The 21379-nt window shown below is 36.1% G+C and overlaps 1 long non-coding RNA gene across 1 annotated transcript; it reads right to left on the bottom strand.

Moving 5' to 3' along the window:
* Window positions 1-9367: 9367 nt before the first annotated feature.
* LOC124312551 lies at window positions 9368-9779 on the bottom strand. The gene is made up of 2 exons (XR_006910545.1): window positions 9563-9779; window positions 9368-9503 (listed from the first exon to the last, which is right to left on the bottom strand). It is a non-coding gene; the product is annotated as an uncharacterized LOC124312551 (long non-coding RNA).
* Window positions 9780-21379: the final 11600 nt, after the last annotated feature.

Here is a 21379-nt window from a genome sequence, read left to right as displayed (position 1 = left end):
TGCGTAGCTGATTTTGGTTAACTCTAATTAAAAATAAACTCCAAAAAAAAACTAAAATAATAACTCTACTTGTAGCCACTTTACATCTTGCTTCAATGTCAGTTCGATGACTTTTCAGGTATCATTATCAGGTATAATTATCACAACAAGTAAGCATGTTTTTGTTTGTATTTTACAACAAAATTGTGCACTATGAAGAGTTTAGTTCCACAGCACCACTTACAAATTGGTTTGTTCTAAGGCTTTACTTCCCGTTATGAAGTTGGAACTATCTATTTTGAAATTATTTTTACGTTGAAATCAAATTTATTGGCCAACTTAACAAAACGACTAAAGTAGGGCCTATGATGATGGCACGTCTCCATCGGCATGTGAAAGCAGCGTTAACTAGAAAAATGCTTTATGCTCAAGTTACTCATTGTCAGGAAATTTTGTATATTCTTCGAGAGACGTGCAAAAACTATAAGAAAGGGAAAACTTGGCATTTGAATTGTGTGATTATTCACAATGCTGATTACTTTAAAACGTAAGCACAATTCAATGACAAAACTAAGCTAACTCAAATATATTTTTATATTCTCAGGGGAAGTCTTTCTATTTCTTAGAGAGTGGAATAAAGGGATAGATTTTTACCACTGGGATTTGTATCACACAATGTCTTTTCTGGAACAAAACATAAAACAGAGATCGTAACTGCTATAACAATTGTTTATTGAAATTATAAATGGCACTTGTACAATAATTGACAACGATTGCGGTTTTCACCAATTGACTAAACAAAAAATTTTGAACTAAACTCATCTATTTATGTATTTATACAACCCCTAGTGATGATTTCCGCAAAATAAAAAAAATGCCAAAATGGTATCTTTGAGTGGCGGATTGCTTGTAAATATTAGCTTAAAGCCTCAAACCTACACTGACATATTTAGAAATGTACACGGAACAAAACTTACTTGCTAGTTCAATGCAAATTTCCGGAAGTTGACAAAAAAGCAAATTAGTAAAAATCTAACAAGTGAACTTAATTGCTGGAAAATTTACAGTATAATAATCCACATCATTATCTTACGTTAGCTGCCGATATTTGTCTTTGGAATTGTGTAAAATAAAAGTAACTGAAATGGATGTTTCTGACTGCTGAAAGCAACTGGAATAAATCTGGAATAAATCTGGTTTTGTATGCACAGGAAATTAACGAGAACCAAAAGATGTTATGTAAAAGTATATAATAGAAATTTTGGTTAGTTTTGGGTTACCTAAATTCACACTTTTTTAACAGTTTACTTTAGCTTTGCCCTACTAGCACACATTGTCCATAGGACGTCCATTGGATATCCGACGGTTGATTTTCCGTTTGTCCGTTTAGCGTTAGCTACGGATATCCTATGGATGGTATATTTTGATCCAGATAACGGTTGGTCGCGGATGGTCATACTGGGATGTCCTATGAATGTCCATCTGGTACCAATCTCGGATGTGAAGTCAGCCGTACATTCGTGACATCGTATGGATATCAGAATAAGGATCTGAAACGAACGATTAATTTCACACCCCAGATTGGTACCGATGGACATCCATAGGACATCCCAGTATGGACCGTGTTTTCTTGATCCAAACATTCCATCCATAGGATATCCGTAGCTGACGCTAAACAAACGGACGGTTTTCGTTCATAGGATATCCATAGAACGTCCTGTGGACATTGTGTGCTAGTAGGGAAGCTTGAATATCCCCTTTGTTTCATATTCTCAAGAACAAGTATAGTATGGTTGCATAACACTGGCATGCCATCCAAGAGTCCCGGGTTCGATCCCCGATGAAGTTAGATCTTTGAATTTTTCTCAATTTTTTAACTGATACCAAAGACGTCCGTTTTTTGGACGTCCATGGATATCCCAAGTTGGACGTCCACAGGAGAGGACATTAGTATATCCATTAAACATCCATAGGACGTCCAACTGGGACATCCAACTGGATCGGCTCTGACATCCATAGGATATCCTATGGATATCTCTGTGCTAGTAGGGTGCTGACTTGCACCTTCATCAGGCAGTTCTGTGGGCAATCTGATTGGATTTGACTAAAAGAAAGATCAACAAAATCTTCAAAAACTTGCTCAGATTTTGCAAAGTGCTTAGCAGCCTAAAAAAAGAATATTATGTTACGTAGGGGACAGGAAATGCCAATGACATAAACCAATGAAGATAATGAATTACTTTTACGTTAACATTTCCATGGATTTTTAATTGGATTTCTGAATCAAGTGAAATAATCCACAAACAAGACACAAGAACAAAACTTAAGAAAACAAAGTCTCCCGACAACATTTTGTGTAAATGAGATTAATTTCTTTCATTGAAAATCTCCAATAGAGCAGGAAAATATCTGACAATGCTGCGATTCACGTTCTGACTCATTTTCTACAGGCACTATTATATTAATAAAAACAGATGTGATTAATACTCAAAGAAATAAAAAATAAAATAATAACTAACCTAAGTCCAAATTTGTGGTGCCAAAGTCTCGCAAGATATTTCACAAACTGTTTTCATTTTCTATAAAAAGCAGTCTGATTTGAGAAAAATCATCTTCTCTTTGCAATACTTGTGCTTGAAGAATACGTCCGACAAGGACAGTTCATCAAAACCGTTGAGCTCAGCCCCATTATCTGCGTCAAACCAAGACACGAGGTAGCAAAACACAGGAGTTGCCGCAAGATCATCTGGGATGTGAAATAGCTGGGTTTGCTTTAACAGTTGCTTAATTCCGCTGTCGACGAGAACAACAAAACACAAAGATGAACCTGATTTCATTTTTCGAACAGCAGTTATCATACCAGTTATTTACCACTGTAATACTCGTGGTGTCAGCTGATTGATTGGTGAAGTTCATTTAATCTATTCACGCGACCGTCCATTCGCAGTCACAATGAGTGTGCGAGTTCATAACAAATTTTACATTTCAGATTATGCTAGGAAGGCATTTTAAGCAAAGTCGATATGGCAAAGTTTACTTTAAAATAACACAATGTTGAGTCACAGCAAGTGATGCATAAATTAAGTTGTCGCACTCAAAATTTTGTTTATGCTGGTATGTTGTGGATGATTAAAGCATGTTGAAGTAAAGTGTTTAAACTATTAAATGTAATGCATTGTATTTCACTTATTCACTGTGACAAATTATATTTTTCTCAGGGAGGTGGAGAGACTGAATTAGTATCAGGGGTCTACACTTTTAGTCTAAACCAAATAGAGAAGCAGACCAGAAAAGAAAAAAGTCAGCTAGTAGCAACACTGGAGACTGATGGAACCTTACGAGGTCTTTTTAAGAAGAATTTTTATGCCAGAAATCTCAGAATGTTTTATTCAAGAAGAGATCGAGCTCGTAATAAGGAATTTAAGAAGTACCCAGGACAAGCAAATTTATCTTGACTTCATTGGTTTTGGTATTCTTGGTTCCATTGTTGGAAACTAGCTCACGACATGTCGGCTTCCTTGTCTGGAAACAGCGAAGATTTTTGCATATCGAATTTGGAAAAAAACAAACATATTGATTGTTGATGAATTTGCTCTACTTATCCCTTTTTATTTTTCAAAGACTCGGAAAGGCAAGCGTTCTGTCTTCTTTGTTGTCAATAACAAGCAAGTGAGACCTGGCTAGGATGGTGATTCATATACTGCCATATGGCCTAATAAAAGAACAGGAATGAAATTCTCGCCATTGTCTTGGGAAGTTTTTAAAATTAAGCACGAAAAGGTGGCTGCAGATAGTCCGCAGCGAAGAGTTGTCGAAGAATTTTGGAATCTTCTATACAACGCCTCCAAAACGGATTGCTACCACAGATACTGGTTCGTGACAAATTATAGTGCATTGCTAATACAGAATGAGTGTTAAAGGATTTTTGTATCTAGGACTGGGTAGTGCATTAAAAAGGACCAAGGACTTGAATGTCAATATGGTTTGAGTCTAAAGACCCTGAACGTCCAGTGCGGACCAATATTTTCAGCTTGGAAAGAAATTTCATCAGTTATTAGATCGATGCAGGTATTCACTTAATTTGTAAAGATTGTGATTAATTTTAAAGGTTCAAATTTGAATTTGATGTTTTTAGGCTGTTCGTGTGAAATCCCGTAATATTCAACATGTGGGCCTAATGATACCGGAAAACTCCATTGAGTTCGTACTCGCGATTCTCTGGTGCAAAGGACATCGTCAGTGCTAAATTTTCTCTTCAGGCGGACTTGACTCAACATTTGCTGATACTCGTCTCGTGAGCTTTCCGTTATTCTGAATAGAACTCGGATTACTGCTTTCTTTTGTTGTGTAGTAAGTAAAATCGATCTGTCCAAGTTTGATGTTCTTCATTGTGGCATTAAAAGGCTAAAGTTAAGAAGTATAGTTCAAGAATATATGAGCATAAATCTCAAGGATCCTCTTGGCAGCGCTGTCTCTCACGAAATGCAAAAACGCTTAAGTGGATTTTCTTCAAATTTGCATAGTCTGCTCTCGCATAAAAGTTGCTGACGATGGGGAGGGGGCGAATGCATAATAGACGGTCACTATCCCCTTTGTTGTATGTTGAAGGCCACCGTATTTAAGTATTATGCGGCATTAATGATTCAGTTGCCTGGCGCTCGTCAGACCTTAACAGCAATGTAGTATACACCGATTCGAGGTGGTAGATTTCAGTTTGCCGATGCGAACGGAAGGTTACGGAAAACACCAAACAGTGAGCAGGCACAGTGGTAACTTTGAGTGAGTTGGGGAAGGTTGTTGTGTTGAATGCCGGTTGGTCAGAATATCTATCCTAGCTGGGCCAATTTGTCGTCCAAGCCCAGCAAGAGCAAGGACGCCGTGTGGCGTCTCTCCTTGCCGACATCCGAACAACATTCGTGCTGCTATTGGCCTCGCTTCGTCGCCAAAGTCGACCCTGACAAAGTTAGGGGTGTTACTAAACTATGGAATTGGAACTTCCAAAATTGAAGTATAGAATCTGGAATTCGAACGAAAACTATGGAATTCAAGGGCCGACTTTCCAGATTTTAGCAAAATTTCTGCCGTCTAAAATATGGAAATGGAACTTCCAAAAATTAATGGAATTCAACTAAAAATTCAAAAAAATTCACATTTTATTTTATTTTTTGTGGCACTAGATGGCATATATATTTCATATTCACATTTATTTACAAAAGTGCTACCAATACTGTCCAACCCTCATATTGTTCATTATTCAAGCCACCTAGCGCTCGCGAAAAGAAAATTTTCTCCTCATTGCCTTTAGGGTCTGTCTGACCACCCCCCCTCGGTAGGTGTAGACTGACGCTATGAGGGAGACCACACCAAGAGACCCTAAAGGCAAAGAGGGGGAAATGTTGTTTTCGCGAGCGCTAGGTGGCGTATAGGATGAAGCCCGGCATGGCCAAAAAACGAAGAAATTTTGGGAAATTTTTTCCAAAATTTCAATCATTAATATCTCGGCTTCTAAGCGGAGTATTTAAAAATAATTAAAATAGTTTGAAGAAACGGGCTATCTTATCATTATATACTAATTAGATTTTTTTAGGTGCAGCAGTTGACGAGAAAACTGCTGCACAAAAACCGAAAAAAGTCAAAATTTTGGCTACCCCATCTCAGTTTTTTTTTTAAATATCTCCTAAACTAGAAAAGCTAAGCGATTGCGATTTTTACCAATCGACTTAGCGAAAATTTTGCATAAAACTCATATATTTTTTTATTTTTAGGACCCCCAGCAATGATTTCCGTAAAATAAAAAACCCCAAAACGATTTCTTTGAGTCGTAGATTGCTAGTTAACTTCAAATGAAACTGAGAAATATAAATAAAAAGTATTGTAAATCAGACCTGAAATAAAGCTAACGCAGGTCAATTTTTTGAAAAAAGTCGCGTTTCCCTAGCCCTAGCCGTTCAACTGGAAAAAAGGCCAAAGTGACCTAATTTGCATAAGGTCCTCTCGGCTTTCCAAAGACTTTTACATCCGGCCAAAAGTACTCCAGAAAATGTAAACAAAAATCTATAAAAAATCAGAGGTGTTCCCACTACCTCTAGTTATCTCTTAACACGAAATTTCAAAGAATTTGGTTAAAACTGTACTAACTAAAGGACTGCAAAAACAGCGTTTTTGCATAAGGTCCTCTCTGACTTCCAAAGACTTTCGGTAGGTACTGTACAAAGAATTTTTTTTTAATTTTTTAAAATACTGAGGTTCTATTGTCGGTGGAGTTTTTCTGTCCTTGGAGTTCTACGGTCGCCATACCTTTTATTCAATCGTATTTTTCTTTATTTGCTTGATCTTTCTTAACATGTATAAATTCATTATGTTGTGTTGAATAATAATAAACTATAAAAATTCAAGAATTTTATTCGTGTTCCATTTTTTTAAAATTCTGTGTTCAATTTTGGAATTCCATATTTTTTCGTCTATTTCCATACTTTAGGCTCCTACTTCCATTGTTTGAGACACCTAACGCCACCTAGCGGATTCCATAGTTTTCGGTTGAATTCCAGATTTTATACTTCCATTTTGGAAGCTCCAATTCCATAGTTTAGTAACACCCAAAAGTGAGGACAACGGAGTTAGTAGCATCAGTAGTGAGTGTATGGACTCTGCAGACGGCGAGTCAAGCAGACGACGCTGAGAGGAGCAGGGGAGTCAGTCTTGGCTAGCTAGCCTATTCATCGCGTTTTGCTCTCGTCCCCTCCCGATTCGGCATAAGGTATTTATTGGCTACGCCAGCGGCCGTCAGTCGGCCTTGAAGTTACAACCAAGCTGGAAAGGCACAACCAAAGGACTCACTAGATCTCCAGTGAGGTTAGCATGAACCAGTGTTAGGTCCCCGCACCGCCCGACAGGCCCAGCTTCCATTTAATATTGTAACTCATCAACCCAATGAAAATAACCCATTTGTATACTTGTAAAACTGAAAATATGAATCGGTAATACACTGGGCAGCGCCCCTACAGAGTACGCCCATTAAAACATTAAAAAAGGTAATACACTGACTACCCTCGCTACATCGGTCTAAACAGTGAGGAAGTACATAACTCATTCGACTTAAGTGTGTGTATCACACGGGAAAGATCCGCCAAAGTCTATCAAACGTGTGCTAGTATATAGATTACAGCATCTAGTCAGTCCTGGCGGTCATTAGTTCCTCTTCCTCAAATAGTCCCACGACTAAATTCTTCGTCACTTTGGTGTACTCATTTGGCTTTGTTCGAAGTTCGAACACGTCCTCTTCAATACCACACTGGAGGATGACTGCCTAATAGTTTCACGATAATTAATTAATTTTTTAAAACGCCTGACTTTTGCTCTTTCTACATCATCCCTTCCCCCTGCTTTCCCCGCTCTACCTTCAGCAATCCCACCGGCTGGTGCTGTCGGAAAAGCTGATTTTACGACGCTCACAAGAAAGTCCTTCATTAATATCTCTTGTACCGCGTCTTCTATCATGCAAGGAATATCTTTTATATTTAAAAATTGATATTAAATTATATAAATAACTACAAAGGTATAAAAACTACGTTTTATTGTTACGTTCAATAATTCTTTCTTATCAGCCAATTGTACCTTTGGGACCGAAAGGATTGCCTTTGTATTAGCGTGTTCCTTTTTAAACTTTTTATATTTTGCCTCGAGCAAAGAATCCCCATTCTTCAAGGCCCCTTTTCTTACGAACTTCAATCGAGGAATCCAATGATGATTCGTAACCATCACGCTATATTGTACAAAAAATTAATCAAATTGAAATGTTAACACGAAAAAATATAAAAATCTTAAATACCGAAGCTGAGGATTGAACAGATTTTTTCAAATTGTTGAAATACTCAGCCACAATTTCCTCACTATCCCGCTCTAAATCACCTTTGTTAGCTAAACCATTAAAAATATTATGCTCTACTCAAATAACCACCTTAAACTAAAAATTTTTACCAGAGTTCTTAAGGACGGATCCCTTGATACACTCCCAGCCTTCATCAGGTTCTTGCTCGTTATCTTGAGGTCTCGGTATCATATCCGATATTCCCGGATTTTTTAACATTCTTTTATCTAAAATCCATGTCTCTGCAATAGCGCTAAATTCTCTCGAATCTCGCCATAACACAAGGACGAACCCATTTCCATCATGAGAATTTCCTGCTTCCTTATATTAATCACTCATCAATTCAGAGGATTTTTATGGAGATCTTGCTTTATATCTAAATATTTCAACTAAATTTAGGTTTAGTTCTGCAAAAATAATCATCTTCCCTTCAAACAAACAAATTTACTTCCTTATTGAAAAACCACCGCCCTATACTTTTTCCACCCATCCCTTGGCACCTTTCCTTCCTTAGGGTAGACAATTAGGTCCACAATTTGGTTGACGTATAGCATTTGCTTGTTTGTTTTGTATTTTGACGATAGAATTGAAACTTTTTTTCGTCAATCCACAAAACGAGAGTGAACTTTGGAACACTTGAGCCAGCAATTGAACACATTTTGACACTAATGTTTAAAAAAAATCTTTTCCTGAATTCTTTTACCTTGAACGCCCACCATCCGTTGATTACGATTCTAACTCTACATTTCCCCCTTTCCAAGGACTGTCTGTCTAAATGTTAATCTAATGTGTTATATTATTCTTATGCTCTTTCTCTTACTCTTGTATATCAAGTCCACTTTCCTTATCTCGTATAGTTTCCTCTTTGTAAACCATAGTTTTTATGATTGAATTTCGAAGAACAGCCATAACAATCGAAAGACTAAAGATTTAACAGTTGATTGAGATTCCCGTTCAAAAAATAATTTGATAGGCGACCAATATACACTTTTTTTTTATTATTGCATTATTTATTGTGTTTCATGGATTTGAACCTGGTGTTTCCCGGTTCTGAAGTGGTTAATGTAACCACTACACAGCCACACTATACAGTATTTATTTTATGACTCATCCGGGTCATTCCACTGAAATCGAATTAATTTTGGCGCTCGACATCACCGATTTTTTTTTAATTTTTTTACAGTGTGTTCATTGTGTTTTTTTTTAATTTTCTGTTGAGGGAAAAATTTTTCCCGTTTACCGAATGGGAGAAAGATCATAAAGTTTTGGTTTTTTAAATTAAAAAAAATTATTTTTTTCGTTCAAATTCAATTTGTTCCGATACCGTTTATGCTACAGATTACAAAAAACAGAGGAAAGATAGAGAATTTTTTCTATTTTAAAAATCTATTTGGAATTGAAATGTAATTAAAATAAAGTAAGGATATTGGGGTTTAAACATTTTTTAAAAATTACCTTAGCGAAGATATGTTAACTTCGATTTGAAATTTTTTTTACTCATCAATAGCTCTAATGTCTCTATTTAACAATGATGCTACTGCATAACTTTGACGTCTAGAGATATTTCTTTGCTGTTTTTCCCTCATTCTACGCCAGTGCAAATCCCAATAAGCTGGAAGTCCACAAGACTTTTTTTTGTAATATTCCCATACTTAATCTAAAGTTGCAAAATAAATTTTCAATTGAAGTATCAGCCAACAACTTGTAAATTCATACTTTTATCGCTGCCAATCTTTATGTTTTTGCTTTGTCTTTTTGTTTTGACAAAACTCTTCCGAGAGTTTTCTTTTTCTTTTTAAGTCTCTTAACTATTTCAGTTTGATCTTGTTCACAATGGTCATTCGATTCCATTTCAGATCAGACTTGATAGTTGATCGAGAATTTAGAAGAGAAATTGATTTTTGAGATCAGAAAATACGTAGTTATGATTAACAGCATCGACGAGATTTATGAATTAATGGCGATTATTACATGCGCAAAGAGTGGAGTTGCATTCATTATTTTTAAATTTAAATTTTAAATCAGTTATAAGTTGGTCGGTGATTTTCATTTTTCATTTTTACACGATTAATTACAATTTATGTTCTCATAAAATAATATCGTCCAATTGAAGATAATAGCTTAATACTACATAAATATAGAATACTAAAAATTGCACGTATAATTCATAATACAAAAGTAATGAAACAAAGAATTTTGTGATACAAGTTTCAAACAATTTTTCAATACCATCTTTTCTGTATGTGACTGAACACTTGGGGCGCTACGGTCGTTCGAACAATCAGCTGGGGAAGTCGGCGAACCTGGTAATCTGGAGTGTGTAGATCCACCATTTCTCCCGCAAAAAGCGTTCGTTCACCGTGTTCCGATAAATAATCAATAAAAAGTTTTGTTTGAAAATTAGAACTGCCACGCAACGAAAATTACTGACAAAACCAAATCCAAATCTATAATGTCGTTTATGTATAAGCGTTATAAAGTAACTAAGTTATTTATTTGCAGAGAAATTTAAAAGTCGTTTGAAAATTGAGAAAAGTAATTATTCACATAGTATATAAACTTCAGAAAAAACGTTGTCTCAAGATGCTGAGAGCACAATTGCAGTAATAAATATCACAATATAATTATATAAACTTCCACACCTGTACTTTTCAAAGATTTTTTATAACAGACTACGAAAACATCACATTCAATGCATAAGTGAATATGTCAGAGCATCAACAATACACCGCGGTATTTTAGGACTAAACAAACTCATATTTTTCAATCCATTATAAACAAAGAATTCTCTCAACAATTGAATGCAGGAAACAAAAAATAAAATTGTTTTCGGTATTTTTTTACATGTAAAAACACCTGTTTTTCAAAGCTATAGAGTAGTTGGACATCCTGCGATGCGCATTCTGCCGCAAATTCGTAGTCAATTATCAAAGACTTCACAGTCAACACTCTATAATATATTTAAATGTACTGGAGATCAAAATGTCAAAACCATCTCATGATCTATTTCATTTATTTTTTTAATTATTATATCAAAATAGTCTTATTATTGTAAGAAATCAACCATTAAAGGGATAAGTAAGTTGTCGAATTTCTTCATTTAAAAAAGTGTTTAACTGTTTTTGATTAAAATCAACTATTCTAACACTTTGGATTTGAATTACAATTACATTCAACTGAAAAGATCGCAAAAGCAATGACAAATTGAAGCGCGAGTGGAAGTCACATAAAAGAGGAATAGTAAACAAAGCCGTATCAAATCAACGATTCTGCACCATTCACTTACGCACTACTCCACCAATAATTGGAAAAATTCCTTGGACCCAGATGTATTTCCCACTTCTCATCATGGATTTGTTTTGCTTCGAATATTGTGCTACAATTTTAAAATGCCATTCTGTTATACTCAAACTGGTTGTCGGGTAATTTTTTAAATAGTATTATACGTTAAGATAGGGAATACGCGATACAAAAATTAAAAACTAGTAATTATTTAAAAGTTACTTGAAAATTTGTACAGTAAGGTTTTGATGATCTATTAACACGGTTTTTATGAACTATAACCACGTAATGCTTCTTTCCTCAACAATATGGCAGTTTTAAACTGAGATATATTATTTATGTTTCCTCAATTGAGGCTGATTTAAATTTCAATTGACGTTGATTCAAGACGCTCGCCATGATCTTGTTCTTGGAAATCCCTTTGGGCTGGGAGAGATTTTCGGCATTAGCTTTGGATTGCATTTGTTGGGTGGTAAGAACTGCTTGTGTCTTGAAATAGGAGAATTCTGAGCTGATGTAGTAAGAGGCACTGAAGGGGATGGCGCGTTTTTTACATAATTCAAACCTTTAGAGCCAGAACATGACCGAAAATCTATCGAACTCTTAACAGTGATGTAGCTAAAATAAATATTACCCACATTACCCAGATGGAACAAATCCCTGTAACATAATCTTTTTCAGCTGTCTCCCAGAAAATGGGAATATACCGATACATTCCGAAAACAGATCTGTAACAGCTCCGAATTTGGAATAATTTTCAAAGTCTGAGGGAATAACCACCTTAAGCTTTTTGCTGAAGTAAACCAAGGAAATTCCTTTGAATTTTTCTCGCTTTATGATGTAAGATTTGACAGCTTTATGGTTTTCTCGTCACTTGTCCAAAAATTGACAGTGAGCCTAAAGCTATTCCAGACTGGTTTCATCAATATTTTATATTTTGGAGGGGAGGGGGATTCTTTCTTCCCACCTTTAGGTTTGTTTTTAATCCCCAAATTTGGCTCAAAAGCCAAACACAGTTTCCTGCAATATGGATTGGTGGCTTAAAAAAAATCGCTGTTCGGATTTTTTTGTAGGATACTGCCGTTTGATATTGAAAATGGAATTACTCGTACGCTGCTCGTTTTTGCTGCTGTCGCTTGTAAGCGATTCGCGTTCTGACTCATCTTCTTCAGGCGCTATTCATCGGGCTATTCATGAAAACAGATGTGATTAATACTTAAAGAAATAAAAAAAATCAAATAATAACTAACCTATGTCCAAATTTGTTGTGCCAAAGTATCGTAAGATATTTTGCAAACTGTTTTCGTTTGCCTTGACAAGCAGTCTGATTTGAGAAAAATCATGTTCTCTTTGCACTACTTGTGCTTGAAGATACTTGAATACGTCTACCAAGGAAGAAAACCATAAGATCAAAACCATCGAGTTCAGCAACATTATCTGCGTCAAACAAAGACACGTGGTAGCAAAACACTGGGGGTGCCATGATCATCTGGGATTGAAATAGCTGGGTTTGCTTTAACTGTTGCCGAATTCCGCTGTCGACGAGAACAAAAAAACACATGGATGAACCTGATGAATTAATTTTTCGAACAGCAGTCATCTCTCCACGAAGAAAAAAATTATCCTTAGCAGAAAAGTCGATGCACAAAGATCCTAACTGAGGTACTCCCTTGAGGGGGTTCAATTCTATCAAGTTTACACTATTTCGCAAAGCACGAAACCCACTAGCTTCTTTTTTCAGTTGGATGTACAATTCTATTCTATTCTATCTCTATTCTATTTCTATTCTATTCTAAGGGGCCTTTAGTAATGTGGGAGATATCCGCGTCGTAGAGTTCACCAAGGCATTTCTTTATGCACAAAATAAAGGTTGACACCAGAACAGTGGCTGAACGAGTAGTCTGGATCCTGCAATTTCACTTCATGTTTGACAGGGACAACCTCCCAAGTTTGGTTAAAGATAGCCTTTCGCCTCAAGCAAGCCCATGAATTCTCATCCTCAGCAAAGATGTATTTTTATCTATTGCACTTACTGTCCTGTAGGAAAGGATACTGTTAAAGGTCATATTTTGATTGGGCAACAGTCGATTCTACGAACATAGACAAATTACTTAAATACATTTATCAATAAAATTTCCATTAACGTCTTATTCAAAAGTAATTCCAAGAAAAAGTGGAAAGGATTATTATATAAAGTTCCACGCAGTACTTTCACGCCACCCAGGACAGCGCCTGTGGTGGCGCCCATATGATCTTCACATTTTAGCGACAATCGCTACTACCCTTGTTCATTCTTGATAGTATTAGTATCAGAAAGTATTTCAATACTTGAAAGATACGAAAATAAACAAGCATACAATACAACAAACAGCTACAGTGATTTAAATGCAAAATTCTAGGCAATTTTTGTCCAATTAAATCCAAATTTTGAATTGCAAATTACAGATGTACAGGCCAATGTAGGCCTATAACTTACTGCAAACATATTTTCCTCGCTATTTTAGAAGCGAAATTTGAAATCACATTATCCTGTGTCAAAAAATATGCGGGATCATTCGTCTTCAGCGACAGATACTGGCATCGTGATTAAAATGCGCAATAGAATGCATAATGCATATAGATGGACAAATTGGCTGTACGCCTTTGGGAAATATTTTGTTTAGGCGATTCAAGTAATTGCCAGGACAGAAATGTGACAATTCTTTCGGTCAAAACGACAGATTATTTTCAAGAGATTGCCTTCTTTCACATCATCGGAGAAGAATTCTTCCAATTCGTGGCCTTTTTCTTCTTGGGAAGAAGAATCTTCAGCCGGAAGTCAAATAAACGAAAATCTAGAAGAAAATTCCACTGTCTAAAACATATTTAATCTTGATTGAATTTGCTCAATGAGATGGTCAAGTCCTACGTTGAAATTTTGACTTCAAAATATTTCTCTGGAATGTCGTGGTAGTGATGTCGTGGGCCGTATTTTACAGTTCGTCGTGAAAACGCTCCGCTTTTTATGGCGTTTAGCAACGAATTCAGTTTTAAAACCTTTAAAACCAAGAGGTCCAGCAACCACTTTTGCTTCTTCCAAAATATGTTTCCGTGATTAGCAAATGCCGCCTAGGTCATTCAGTAGTTGTTGGATAAAGATAACCCCGTAAACTTCGGTAATGGAATTGGACTGTAACTGACGACTAACGTCGTCAATAGCTTATGCTCTTGTAAAAAAATATCAGAAAGACAGCCGTTTCAAATGATTCCAAAAATGTCTTTATTATGGATTAGCTTGATTCAACATGTCCGCTGTGAGGTCTAGCTCATCGACAAATCGTTCTAAGGCACCAATAATTTCTCTAGGTTTTTTACCAGTAGTTTTACTGCTGCGATGCGTGCTGACCATCTTTTATTTGAGAGCTTGTGAAACGAGATCCCTACTTCTTATTGAAGAATTTTAAATCTAGCTGGTTTGCAACTGAAGTACACGTAGAGGGCCTGGATGTTGAAAAGAATTTCTTGATCTCGGCGCAGGACTTAACCTAATAAACTACAGCTCAATTTAGGCTATGTGCCCCACAGGGAATATAAAGCCACAGGGTACTTCTGCAGAATGATCTCTAGAGCCCTAATGTAAATCTAAGCCATATTTGACCTTGAGTTATATTCCTGGCCTCGACATATTTGCAAGTCGATATTGGCTTTCTTAAAAACGCTGCAAATCAGCTCTGCAATATCTGCGCCTTTTTATTTTTCCATATCTTCGACGCATAGCAATCACTCTTTTGCCTCCCAGATCTTATCTTAATTGAAATTAAAAAAAAAAATGAAGAATGAAAATGATCTGTTTGGTATGCGACATATCGGCGCCCTGTCGGTTATAAGTTATAATAGCATAAACAACGGCTCCCATGACTTCCTTCAAGAGCGCACTTTGAACCAATGCAGAACACTCGTTAATAAACTCCTTCAGTGAGCACCAGGAAATATGTGCGCTTCCATTATAGATCCCTCCCTTTGATGACAAGCGACAGTTCTAGATGTTTCTTCATTACTTTATTGAGACGTTCAATAATTTCGAGTGCTCCAAGAAATTTCTCGTTTCTCTCTCGTAAATCGACGAGCTATCACCAGTGAAAAAAGTAGGAAGTGCCGGTCTTCGATTCAAGAATAATAACGAAATTCAAATTTACAGAAAAAAAGATAATTTACCTCTAAAAGCTATGTTTCTTCAAGAGAAAAATAACGTTGCATCTAAAATGCAACAATATATTAGACGCATTTGGATTCTTCGGCAATGAGTGTCCTTAGAATCGCTGAGTCAATCCCTCTATAATCAGTTAGATTGAACTGAGCTATTTTCCAACTTAGGTAATGATTTTGAACTGGGTTGCTGTGGTGCGCTTCAATGTGATTTTTCAATTTTCTCCAACTATCCCTGGTGCCTACGTTCCAGCATAGAGGAAGAGATGGATCGCTAGAACCACAATTGCCATTTCCAAATAGAGAACAAGGACAAAAAATAACTAAGCTTAATGGTGGGTTCTAGACCAAATGGTCCCTTTAAAATTTTTCAAATTTTCGTAAAGCTTGAAAAAAAATCTGGTTTAAAACTATCGAGTAAAGTTAAAGAAGGGTTTTTCTTGATAATCTTATCCCTTTCATTTTCCCGCAACATAGGTGATCAGAGTGCTGGATCATTTTTTACTCCGTCAACTAAGAAGATGGGAAATCTAGTTAAGTTAATACAATTTCAATTGATGTTTGCCCTAATTAGAAATCTTTATCTACGGATTCATTAAGTGTAACTGATGTATAATCATCACTTTCATTTTCATGAGTTTCATCGGATTTTGAAAAAAGTATAGACTCATGCACATTTTTATCTTTTTCAAAGTTAGACGGTTCACTTTCCTTGTTAGATGTTCCAGATTCTTCTCCTGACTAGACTTACACATAGAAAAAGGATTACATCTACTCAAATTCAACAATAAAATATCATACAAGCCAAACTCTATTTCATTTTGTTTAGAAGGGGGAGTAGTAAATCAACGTAAATATTTCAAGGTTTATTTGTTTTTTTTCTCTCTCTTTTGCTTTCTTCGATGCCTGCACCCTATTTTGGGATCTTGAAGGCTTTTTACGGTTCATTGGTTAATTGTTGCACTCAGTTTTTTCTAATGCTGTCTAGTTCTTTTAAAATTTATCCACCGTTGATTTGAAAACAAACACCATACACGTTGCCTAGCAGACAAAAACTCAACTAACATATGATCCATCTAATAGAAAAAATAAATGCCACCTAGTGGAATAAAGTTAGACTTGTGTATTCTAGATTTCAAAATTTCATGTAAAGGAGAGGCTAAAAAAGCGACTGAAATCTCCAGACTAAATCTCCAGACCACTCATAGACGGCGCTTTTTCGAAGAGACCTCCATAAGAAATTGCTAGTAAAACGTAGCTTCCCGTTGAATACTCTAATCTCCAAATGGAAAATTTAACATGGAGAGTGGAAACCATCTCTCTATACCAATGATGTAATTAATTTCTTGAAAAGCAGAAATTAAAAAATATTTTCTATACCCCTAATTAACAACTTTTTCATGAGGGGAGAATGGAGGAGGCGCTACTCGGGCTAAAAAATGTCGAGATGCTGTAATTAACGTTGGTCGTTGAAACATCTGAAAAATATGTGAAACGTACTCTTCTTCGTCTAGTGCTGGAAAAATTAATCATTCTATTGCCAACGGCAATTACAGCATCTGAACACTTTTGTCTGCAGAGCTCTTATGAGAGTAGAGCCTCCTCCTTTCCTCCTTCATGCTTTATAGCGTTTTTTGGTCAAAAAATGAGATCATCGCTCTCTTGAATGGTCGTTTTGTTCTTCGAAAATTTTGTTTTTATTGAAGGAGCAAAAAAAATTCCTAGTTTAATCTTTAGTCGATTCATGGGCCAGGAATTTAAAAGTACTTATTTTCCCGTCTTACTGGGCAAAGAATTCGATTTTTACCTGGTAAGACCACAAGATTAACAGGGTTGGGTGATTTTGAAGTAATGCTGTCATACCAAATAGTAAGAAAATGTGTAGTAGCAGAATATAATTCTTTGCTGTCTTCCTTTATTGTTACGGCCCTAACAAATACCTTAGAAAAGAATTTAGAAAATGGCAAAATATATTTTTTAAAATTGCATTTTTTTTGGGGGGGGGTATAATATCTTTATTATGGGGCGTGAAGATAGGAAAAGTAAAGGTAATAACGCAGTTATAAACAAATGTGCAACAAACTTATGATAATGCGTATAAAACTTGTACAAAACAACAGGCTGTACGTTCGTATTTTACGTATATGCCCGTTTTCACTAGTAATAAGCTAGTTCTTGTTGACATAAAACTCCTTTATATTGTCACGTACAAGGTGACAGAGACTTGTATGGGCTTGACGACTGGAATTAAATGCAAACGTTTTACGACTTAACCTATGTCTTTCTTAGAATAGCATGTAAGGTGACCCTAGACGAAACCCCTACGTATCCTGACGATTCCTTGGCGGAGTGGGGTCACCCCTAAATTTTCCTATATATATCTAACCCCGAGTTCTTCTCTTGTTGATTATTCCTCCAGACTTCTTACTGTGTTGGTGTAATTGGTGAAGGGCACTGTCGTCTTAGTGAATTAGAGCTAGATTAGATTAGAGAAGACAGTGAAGGTGTTTCTCTGAGACTGAGCCAGTGTTATAGACAAGCCAGCTCCGTGAACTACTTTTATTGATCGACCGTGTCAACGTGAATGCCGTATAACCTGCCCGCGACAATATTTAAGTTAGTACAGCGCTTATCAGTTTTTAGGACGTAACGAGTATCAATCCTCTAGCTAATACAAAACTAACTATTTACAGCTATACCAAAAACCTGTTTTTTGCAAGTATGCGTATTCCTAATGAGTGCACTAGCTAGATCCCTTTTAAGACCCCTAATTTTTCGTAAGGGTATTCCCCTGATTGTGAAAAATGTTTTTTGTACGCAGAGGATAATTTTATTTGTTCTTGTACCCCAGAAACTGAAACTTTGTGTACCCAGAAAGAGCTAACTGCAAAAAAAGCTATTTTTTAATGAGTGTTAAGTATCAGCTCAAAACTTTATAACAAGACAATGAGCTAGGTGCCACTTTGAGGCGCGAAGTGCTGGTTCATTAAAACTGTTTTGTTAACTTAACTAAACTGCTTAGTAAACAACGAGCATCATGTTGAAAGGTTTGCATTTGTATGCAAAGTACTAAGAACAAAAAGATTTGTTTATCAGATACAATCTTACAAGGTAAAAATAAATATTTAACTTTAAACAAAATTATGTGAGAAAGCATTTTTATTTTTTTATCGCTGCCATCTGATGATTAAGCATAAACAACATCCCTAGCCAAAGGACAACAGGGGTTAGTTTTCTGGGCTGAGGGTTTTAATTAATTATCAACTAAAACAAACAAGTCTTCTTTTAGAAACTTAAGACAAATTTTGGCTGCAAAACACTTATGAATCCATGATGGGAGAATAAGTTTCATTCTTGTGTAATAACTTATCGTGTACAGATTAACAATAAATGTCTCTCACGACACCGAATGTATTTTTTCCTGAAAAAACATAAGTACGTTTTGATATTTTGGAAAGAGCGTCCTATGCCATGGACAGCTCTTTCTATCAAGTTAGTTTCCAACCCCTTTATGTTTTACGATGATGAAGTAGTTAAAAATGTCAAATTTCTCTAAGGGAAAATGGAGGAAGCTGATTTGGATAGTCCAGCTACCCACTGGGTAGCTGCTCTGGGTAGCTAATCCTGGGTAGTACCCAGGATTGTGGGATCATTCCATCCCAACTCAAATTTGTCTGTCACGGAAAAAATATAAATTTCTGATTTTTTTCACAGTGTGTTCCTGTTCCTTATGTATTAATATATCCAACATTTACCTTATGTCCCTTCCCCCTTCTAGAACTTTTGTCCCATATTATAGGGCTATCGCGGCTGCGGTGAAATTAAATGAATCACAACTAATCAGAATATCGTATTTTTTCTTCCACGAAAAAATTTGAGTTGAGATGGAATGACTCAGGTGGTTCCATAATTATATGGTATTAATTTTTTTTCTTGTTATCAACTTAAAGTAACAGATTTTATTAGCTAGGAAATTAAAGCTTTTGAAGGAGCTAACTCTAGCAGAGAAGTATAGATTGAACAATCCTGTTTTCGTAGCTGCAATAGATGATGAAGGCAAGGAGAAACATGAAAAACGCAGAACTAATGTATTTATTTAATATTTATTTTATTGGAATGAGTTGTTTTTCTAGTTTGTTGTATTTAAAGAAGATAAGCTAAACTTGTGACTCAATGTTGTCTCATCCTGATGACACATTTCAAGAAACTGATGTCAGGAATGTTGAAGTATCTAAAATCTGGATGATTGCTTTTAGCCAAATTTATAGGACTTTTTGTTTATAGGACCATTTTGACAACAACACATCTCGACACAGTATGGAGGTGTGAGGTAAAAGTAAGCATTCTTTTAGATTTATTGTACTAAAATATTAGCAGTATTACACAATATTTTTACAGGGAAAGTCTCGTGCTGCTACACAGAGAAAACTAGAAAATGAAAGTATTTCAAAATTCAGTATGGAGAGTTTTTCTGGACGAGATTTTTTAATTCTTTTAAACGGAATTCTCAATTTATCAAGGATTCGTCAAAAGACGATTCATCGGAAGACAAACCTGATTTTCTTAATAAAGATGAGAAAATCCTTGATCACAAGTCAAAAATGAAAAATATGAAAATGGAACTTAAGATCAGCAACCAAACTCTTCCGGTTCCACTATAGATGCTATGTTGTCAAGGTTTGGTAAAGAAGAAAGGTATGCAGACACCTGCTACCATCGACACTGGCTACCCCGACACTGGCTACCCCACACTGGCTACCCATACGGCCTGGCTACCGCGACACTAGCTACCCGACACTGGCTGGATTTGCTACCCATGGAAAATGGTTCTTAAACAGAATACCCCCCTGTCCTTGTGTGTGTGGCCGGCTGATAAGCTGATGAGCTGATACCAGGTCCAGTGGCAAGACGTTCCTAAAAATATGGCAAGCCTATTGTCTGTTGTATGGACTTAATATTTTAGGGCCTTACTTAATAATTAGGACCTTACAAAACACGAAGAATTGTCGATAGACAACGGCCGTAATTCTCCTGTATTTTATTTTTTCGTTCAATGTTATTCACAATATTAGTTAGTTTTAAAGTTTCGACATTCCTGGACAGTGATAGGGTAAACTGCACAGCAGCGCTCAACATACGCTGAACGGATAGTAATTATTTCCGTTTCAGATTATTTGTCTCAACTAATTTGACTAAGCCCACCCACCACGGACGGATCAAAGATCAAAAGTAAAAATCAGCAAGAAATCTAAAAGCATGGAAACCCAAACGCGTAGGTTGGCAAAAGTATGGTCTCGTGTTTAGCAAAAACATTGTGCTAGTATTATCCGCGGACAAACCCAAAACTGTGGTTTTGGTCAAAACACCGAAACTAAATGTAGGGAGTAGAGCGTGAGCGTTCCATTCTTTCTTAGCCTCCTTGTGATCGCAGAAAATTACTTACAAGTGGGAACCGTTCAAACAACGCTCTAAACGTCAGAGGTTTTAGATTTTTCACTTTTTCGAGATGTAACATAGTACTACCTCATTAACAGGGGATCAAAAAAATCAAAACGAGATACTATATCTTATCGGAAATGGCACAATGTTAAAAATATTTCAAATAAATAAATGTAGAAGGTAAATGTAATTATCTTTTCTTGGGTTACACCCACAAAATCACTGACAAGCCAGAGAAGCCAAATGACTTTAGTGTCACAATCTTACTATTAGTATTGTAAGCTACGTCAAAACTCTGCCCATTACTGACTTCCTGCAAACCTGAAATAGCAGCGAAGGATAATCTAACTTCACGCTAAATTCTGTGGGTTTCTTAAGAGACTGGATTGTTTCAAAAGCAGATGGACCTGTATCAAATAAAGTGAACATAAAAAATATCAGATAGAGATAAAAAAAAGTCAAATAGCTGTTGCTTTCATGATTGGGTTCCATGAAGATGAATAGCTAGGGTGGAAATTAGTATTTCATATTTTGGTTTATTGAGATGAATTAAACTGCTTGAAATAATTCATATTAAGCCCCGGTCCATAATCAATGAACTCAAAAAAGACAATAGTCAGGGGACAC

This window comes from Daphnia pulicaria, chromosome 8 (genome assembly GCF_021234035.1).
Source record: "Daphnia pulicaria isolate SC F1-1A chromosome 8, SC_F0-13Bv2, whole genome shotgun sequence".
In the NCBI taxonomy this organism is placed as follows: Eukaryota; Metazoa; Arthropoda; class Branchiopoda; order Diplostraca; family Daphniidae; genus Daphnia; species Daphnia pulicaria.
Note: the sequence above shows the minus strand (reverse complement) of the source record. Positions and strands in the feature narration are given on the sequence as shown.